The sequence below is a fragment of the Chamaea fasciata genome, unplaced genomic scaffold, assembly GCF_029207755.1.
Source record: "Chamaea fasciata isolate MVZ Bird 193981 ecotype frontalis unplaced genomic scaffold, bChaFas1.0.hap1 SCAF_10, whole genome shotgun sequence".
Taxonomy (NCBI): Eukaryota; Metazoa; Chordata; class Aves; order Passeriformes; family Sylviidae; genus Chamaea; species Chamaea fasciata.
The window spans coordinates 5,529,364-5,537,479 of NW_027094095.1; positions in this window are offsets into that span (position 1 = coordinate 5,529,364).

An 8,116-nucleotide genomic window follows, 5' to 3' on the forward strand; every position below is an offset into this window, starting at 1 on the left:
TTGATTGCTCCGACAATTGCCTGTTGGCCAGGGAGGTCGCAGGGATTTTGGAGCTGGTGGGTGTCCTTTGCTGTGACAAAGCTCAGCGAGTTCTCTGTGTGTGCTTGAGGATGCAGACGGAGAGTCTGCTCTTCCCAATGTGTGTGGAGGCTGCCTGTGTGGGACTGGGGCCTTGTCTTTGGCTGGAGGAGAGCTGGGAGCTTAGGGAAGGAAAATATTGCTGGAGAGAGGATTGTAATTGCTCCTGCACACTTGGAGCTGTCACCTGCTGTCACCTCCTCCCTGCACCTGGCTCTGCTCACTGCCTGAGTGGTGGGGATCCTGGGCTCAGTACCCTGCTCCTTTCCCAGGGCTTCTGCTGTGATGCTGGATGGAGACCACACCTCAGAGGCTGTGCCCCTGTTTATCTTCTCTCCTGGATGCCATTGTGACAGGTACTTTCTTTGTCCATATAAGTGTCAAGGGAGAAAGATAGAGGGAGCCTGAAGGCTGCTGTCCCTTACTGGCTGCACTTGGTGGCTTTGCTTCAAGCTTGGGGCTGATTTCACTTGGCTTCTGACTTTGTTTTATCATGGACTCAACCCATTTGGGGTCAAGAAGAAGAAGAGAGGAAGACTCAGAAAGCCAGGGATGTGTTCCTGCCCCTGGGAGCTGTGAAATGGAGCACATGTTGACTGGGATTCTGTGACTCTTCCCTATTACAGCCCTCCTGGAAGCTGGCAATAAAATTCAGCCTCTTGCCAAGGCCCCCAGAGAGCTGAGTGGGGGGAAGGCAAGCACCATATTCAGCAAAGGTCTGGGCTATTTGTACTCGTTGTGGCTCCTTGGGGTTTTATGAATCTAAGTGTAACCTCATCTTAGGAGAACTGGGTTTGCTCTGTGGACCAGAAACAGAGGCTAGACCCAGATCTTGCTTGAACTTGGCTGGTGTGGTGCCAATAGCTGGCCTGGGATCTGGGGCAGTCTCGTCTTCAGCTAATTCCTACCACTTTCACTAAGGGGAAGTGTTGAGATGGGTGTGAGAGCATTTCCTTCCTGTATGGCAAGAACGGGATGAGCAAGCCCTGCTCCTGAAGCTCTCCTTTTGTACTCCATCCCCTCCCTCTCCTCGCTGCCTGCCTGGCCTGGCTCTCCCAGCCTGGCCCCTCGCTGGGGCTGCTCATGCTCCTCCTCAGCACTGTGGAGGAGCCTGGAGCTGCTCCTGAGCAGTGGAATGATGCTGGTGCTGCAAAGTGTGGAATGGGTACTGGATTTCAGGGGCTGCACGAGATGCCAATCGTTTCCCAGCTCTGCCACAGCAGAGCAGAAATCATTCCTATCTCCCTGTGCATCATTTCCCTCTGCATAAAATAGACAGTGATCCTTTTCTTGCCTCCTTGAGTTGATGCCAAAGGAGAGAAACTGGCTCCTCCTTATTTTTCCCCCATCACAGATGATAGTCTCTTTGGGGTTGGCATGGTCATGCCTGGGTTTTCCAGTCCCCCAGGAGACCTTGGGCCCTGGCTTTGCAGGAGTGTGGCAGCAGAGATGAGCTGCCTGGCTGTCCCTCAGCCTCTCAAGGCCATGAGACAGCTCGCTCCCAGCCTGTGCAGGAGCTTTCTCTGCCAGTCCTGCACCTGCAGCCTGGGAAAATGGCTCCAGTCATGCTGCAGCGGGCATGGACAATTGATTATAAGCGGTCATAGATTACCTGGAGCAATGCTATTAAATTTAATACACTTCTCCACCAGCCATTGGGGCTCAGCCTTGGGTTGTGTAACTGACATCTTGTTGCAAAGCATTTTGGGGACATTGCAAGGGGCGGGAGGCAAAGAGATTCAACTGCAAAAAGAGGGAGAAGAAGATGAGTTTCTGTTGAGATTTATTTCCTGCCCTATAATTGCCCAGAAAAGCTGTGTAAACCTTCTCTGTTTGTGGAACAAATACTGCAAGAGTTACTGCTCTGACCTTTTTTTTTTCTTTTCCACTGGACAATTGTCTGTGCCCTTGCTATTCTGAAGCCTTGATATGCTGCTGGCAGATTTATGCCATGTTGAAACCCTCTTCTTATTGCCTCAGAGTTGATTGGAAGAAAGGAAACTTTGTTGCTGAAAAAATAACCCCTCTACCATGTGCCCTGCATGCCAAGCTGGGGTTGAAGTCTAGAAGTCCTCTTTTCCTTGTCAGCTCCTTGTCTCCTGTCACTGTGTCATCTTTGAAAGGTGAGGGACCAGCTCCAAAGAGGATCACCACTGGATTTAGGCAAGAGTGAGACACGTAATGAGCAACCCACACTGTGATGCTGCGAGGCCACTGCTTCCTCTTGAGGGAAGGGTTGCTCAGCATCCAAGTCGTGCCCTGGCTTAACAAAAGCCGGTGGCAAATCCTCATGTGAACACTCTCACATTGATTTGGCAGCTGCTAAATTTGGTAATAAATCCACCTTCCATGGCAGCAGTAGTAAATCAGATGAGGCATGTCCAGTGAGGGTTTGGAGTCCACTGCAAAAATGCATTCTGTTTGTGTGTGGTTCAGAGCTTGCCTGTGCTGAAGAGAACTTGGTGCTAAAGCTCTCTGGAACAAACCTCGGAGTTTTAATCCTGTCCTGGGCAAGATCCCAGATGAGATCTCACTGCTTTTTTGGAGCCTTCATCACTCTGCAAGCCTCTGATATTGGTGCTTAGAGCCCCTTTTCCCTCTGTATCAGCACAGAACTGACAAGCCAACGGGGTTGTATAGTAGCCAGACAGTCTGGAGAGACTGTACGACAAAGGCCACTTGGAGTCATCGTTCTTCCCCTTGAATGCCACACAAGAGCAGATGCCAATTGCCAGCCTCAGCTCCTCATAAGTGTTGGGTGGGTTTGAAGTCTATTACTACTGGCTCTGTCCAGGCAGAACATTGGTTCTGTCTGTAAGTTTTATTCTGGGTAATATAGGGTTCTTATGGTAAGCTGGTAAATGTCAGCCCTCATTAGGAAGTATGTCATCTCGAGGGTGTGTTTCTCCTTGTGTTGGAAGCTACTGGTGTTTCGCTGAGTGTCTGAGTGGAGAATCAGGCCTGTATGTGTGTAAATGTCTATGTCCCTGTGCACTTCCTCCTGCAGGTGACAGGAGAGCAGAGGGTGTGGGGTTTAATCCGTGTGTCTGTGTGGGCGGCTCTGCCGAGGCTCTTTGTCAGCTGGAATCCCAGCACAGGGCTCTGCGGCATCAGCCGTGCCTTCCTTTTTGCCTCCTGTCACATTTGGAAGGAGGGAAGATGTAGCTGAGTCTTGCAATAGTAGGTCAAAACATACTGCAGCACTAAACATCAGAGCAAAAGCTTTCTTGTACAAACACATGGTTTTATTCATCCTGTTATTTTCTTTATCAAATGCTTACTTGCCTTTACCAAGCAGCTTTCAGCCCCAGGGAAAGTAAGTATCTCTGAGAGGGGAGCTGGGCTAGTGACTGGAGTGGGTGACAGTTATGGAAAATGGGCAATCTGGACTTTTATTCCTGGTTCTGCTCTGGCTCCTGTCCTCCAGATCTCTGTGCAGAGCTGAAGGAATGAAGTGCAGGGGCTGTCACTGCATGTGTACGTGGCACAGAGTGTGGTGGCAGCCCCAGAGCACCCTGGGCGCAGCAAGAAACGCCAGTCATGCTTGCAGCTGTTTCTGGCTGGGTAGTAGTCTGGTTAGGGTACAGCCTGGTTAGGGTGCTGGAACGAGCTCTTTCATCCAGGCAAAGCTTTGCCTGGAATTCTTCAACGTCCAGACATGCAGACAGCTTATTTTTAAGGTCTCATTTGAAAGATGTCAGCTCCCCCTCCCTACTCTTCCCCAGGCAGCGAGAGCAGAAAACTAAATTTATCTGCATTGGGACAGAGAGAGCTGGAGTAAACCAGGCAGGCGCTGCTCCAGATCTGCTGGGTGGAACAACTGGCACAGAGCTGTCTGTCTGTCCCAGTCAGAGGTGCTGGGCTGCAGCTGATGCTGGGCTGACTGTGCCACCTGCACAGCGTTTTCCATTCCTGTCCCTGGGCTTCAGAATTTGCTGGAAAGTTTGCCTTGTTGAGGTGATGTTTTACCAGTCTCTGGGTTAATATGTTTCCTCTACAGGTGAGGCAAAGCAGTCCCTCTGCTTGTTGGGAGACAGATGAAGAACTACGCTCCTCCCCTTGCTTCCCAAGACCTTGTGAGAAACCCAGGGTGGAAACAGTGCTGGAGAGGAGGAGAAGCCCTTGTTGCTCAGGACCTTTTGAATATCCTGTAGGTACTACATAGGAATGGGTACTGTGAAGGACTCAGATATTTTCAGTTTGAGGGTAGCTGCCCACAAGTCCCTTTTTGGTGTCATTCTTGATTGGTGGAAGGGAACATAGGGCAGATGTTTGAATGTGTGTGTGCTGCACACTGCTGTGTGCCTGAGGTAAAGAAGAGACTCTTTACTGTGTTCCTCCCTGAGGCTGTCTGGGGCACGGGCAAGTGGGGAATCAGTGGGATCTGTTTTTTCTTTTCCCCTTCCTAAAACTGGAGCATCCTTCTCTGTCACGCTGCTGCTAATGAGTTAGTTAAACAGCATCTCCTCACTGGAAACTCTTTTCAGTCCAATTAAGATCTTGCAACGTGTCAGTTGTGACAATAAAAGTGAATTAAGGCTCATTTCTTCTTTTTTACGATGTTTATTAGAAGATGGGAATGCTCATTTAGAGGAGCTAATCGTGGTTATTTATTTGTCAGTGGTACCGAGAAGCCCCTGCTTAGGCTAGAGACCCAGTGCTAGATGCTCTGTGTGTTCTTGGAAAGAGTGGGAGCCAGCCTTGGAGAACCATGCAAGAAGAGCCCAGCTGAGGTAGGGAGTGACCATTTAGCCCCAGCTGCAGGGTTTGCTGCTGCTTGGAGATGCTGGGAGAGACACTGGAGTCAAAGAAGGAAAGAGGAGAATGCATAATTCATCTTCCCTCTCAAGCTACTTTGATTCAATGGCTTGGCCAAGACTTAAAGCAAGCTCTTCCAGGAGCTGGGCTGCTAGTGAAGATGCTTTCCAGCACATCTAACAGGGGAAAAAAAAGTTATTTTATTGCTGTGAGGAACCCAGACAGGTGAATGTAATAGAAAAGGCCTGTAGGAAGGTTCAGAGCTTCACCTTGTTTTCAAGGGGAGCTTGGTTTGTGCTTCTCAAACCCTTAACCCATAAAATGAAAAGATCCAATAATTAAAAGCAGAAATCCAAGGACATGGAGGCACAGAGACTGAGAAGTTGGCCAGGAAGGAAAAAGCCAAACTAATGATGCTCCCCTGCTGTCTGTCCTGCAGAGAACCAAGAACAGTCAACCCTCAGTGCCTCTCCCTGTGAGGGTGACCCTGTGCTGGAGGAAGGGAGTAAAAGGGTCTGGTCTCCCTTGCCCTGAGGTTGCCATGTGAGGAGGGGCAGAATTTACTGGAGGCAAAGGCACTGCGTACAATGAGACAAATTATCCTGTGGGCTACTGCAGTCCCATGCTGGCATCAGTAGTGACTGAGCTGTGGGCTGCTGAGCTCTGTCCCTAGCCTGTGCTTTGGGCTTCCAGAAGTTTATCTTTCGGTCTGTGCTCCTGCCTGGGTTGTGGGCTCCTTCCTCAGGACTTTTTGCTTTGTGATGTTATGCTTATGAGTGTCATCCCCACCCTGGGTCCATCCTTGATGCCAGCCTCACATAAACATGGGCTGGGGTTCTGTAGGCTGGAGGACAGAAATGGAGGGCTTTGAAGATCATACTAGACATGAGAATGGAGAAAGCTGAGGTAAATGAGGCTGCAGGATGTGCTGACTTGCTCCCAACACCCTCGCCAGGATTGCCAGGCTGGGGTGAGCCAGCAGCAGCCTGTGGGGAACTGAGACATCCAGGCTGGGCTCCTGCTTGTGGCAACATGAGTACAATACACTGGGGCTCTTCCCCCTCCATGAACCCGTCCTGCCATGTGGTAGCAGGCAGAATCTCTGTCTGTATTGGTGTAAAAACATCCTTCTTCTTTCAGTCCTGCAGCTGTTGATGTTTTGAAGTTAAGAAAACATTTAAATGATTAAAAAAAAAAAAAAAAAGAAAGTACCCAGCCTTGGTTTATCAAGGGAACTTCTAATGTGGAGAAGGGGAGGGAGAACAGACACAGGAAGGGCAGCAGAGAATAACAGCCTGGCAGAGCACTTGTCATCTTGACAACACAGTAAGTTTCAAACTGGGCTCGCTCCTGACGTTTGCCTGAAGGTATATTTAACTAGTGCGGGAGACGCTGGAGCAGAAGTGTGCACCTTTGAGCCCAAGGAAGCCTCCACGGGGGTTAGGCGGGTTTGGGAAGGGGGGAGATGGGCTCCGAACGGAAAATGTGCTCCTTCCCTGCCTGTCTGTCTGTGTGGAGCCAGACTGCAAGGCTGTGCTCGCAGCTTGGTGAGAGAGGATGCTAATGAAGCGTGAACCGGCCGCGCTCAGTGGCGGCTCCGCGCTATCTGCCACTAGCCCACCTCTTCCTTTCATTCCTTCTCTATCTGCATGTTGTGTTTGACGAATGGAAATGCGGGCTTCTCTTTGAAGCAGGAGGGATGACAAACAAACAGGTAGGATGGGAGCTCAAATTCTGCTTTCTCAGGGCTAGGCTAAATTGTCAGAGGATACATAAAGCTTGTAGGAGCGATTTGCAGCCTTTGGGACAGATGGGAAACCCTGGATTTTGCAGGTTCAGTGAGGTGCAAAGAAGGGTCTTTCAGGGGTTCTGTACTATGTCCAGACTCTTTTACTGTAGTTTTTTCTTTTTCTTTTTTTTCAGGCCCTGACTTGGAGTGCTCTGTGCTCCAGTGCTGCTGCTCCTCTCTATGGAGTTCCAAACCCCCAACCCTTCTTACTCCAGAACTTCCAAAGTGCACCTCCCACCTCCCTCAAACACCTTTCAGCTCTCCCTGCTGCAGGACCTGCTCCACCGCTCCTGTCCAGGTATTCCTGCCCTCTTCCCCACTGCCTCTGGCTCTTACCTCCCCTTCTTCCCCTCAGTTTTCTCTGCTTTAGTCAGGCCTTTGCTCACTTTCTGTTCCCAGTACCTGTGCTGTGGGATTTCAGAAACAGAGATGTGTACTGTGCTTCCCGAAATCCTAAGATGGTGCCTAGAGACCACAGCCTTGTGTTGAATCTGCATTACCTGCACGTGGGAGTGAACAGCATCATCTCCTCAAACATGCCTACAACCAAAATCATTGAATTGTTAAGGTTGGAAAACTCCTCTAAGATCATCGAGTCTGACTGTTAACCCAGCACTGCTGTGTTCACCTCTAAGCCATGCCTCCAAAAGAGTCCAGACAGCCATAGGAGAGCAGGATGCTTTATGTCTGGTCCTGTGTTGTGAGAAGGTTCTGTAGCAGAGCTAAAGGCTCATACATTGACACTGGATGCTGCTGAAAAGGGATTTGATTGGTTTTTTTCACAGTGAGTGGCTTTTTGGCATTTCTGAGAAGCAAATTCCCAACTAGGAGGCAGAACAAGCTGGGCATGTGAGATGGGAGTTGTGCCATGAGCCAGAGCATCTGCTGTATTGGAGGGTCTGAACTGTCCTGTTGCTTTCATCACATCCCCAGGCATCTCATGGCACCTCCCTGCCTGCAAAGACACATCTGGAAGGGTGCAAATGCCAATCTGTGTTTGTACTGGCCCTCTGTAACAAAGCCAGCCACATTCCAGCACCAGTTGTACCAGGAAGAGATGGAAACACAGTGTTAGACACTGGAGCGGGGGCCCTGCCTGGGAGCCTTGCCTGGAAATGGGTGTCTGTGGCAGTATGGGGAATGGGCTGAAATCAGGGACGTTAGTCCATGCTCTCTCTTGCAGCTGTATGGTTTTATCTTCCTTTCTAGATTGGCTTTAGGATATGGGAAAGTGTTGAGATTCTTCCCACAGGAGAGATTTGCTGAGGTCCTTACCTGGTACAAATCAATCAAGCTCTAACTCACAAAGCACCCTATGGGGACACAACTTCGATAGGAACCTTCCCTCTGAAGTTTGATGTGATTTCCTTTTCTTCCAGCCACACATTCTCCTCTTTTCATTGCAAAAATAAAAGCTGTGACAAAGCCTGGCATAGCCCCAGAGCCGGTCCCCACCTCCCTTGTCCCAGCCTTCGTGCCCTCCATCAGAAA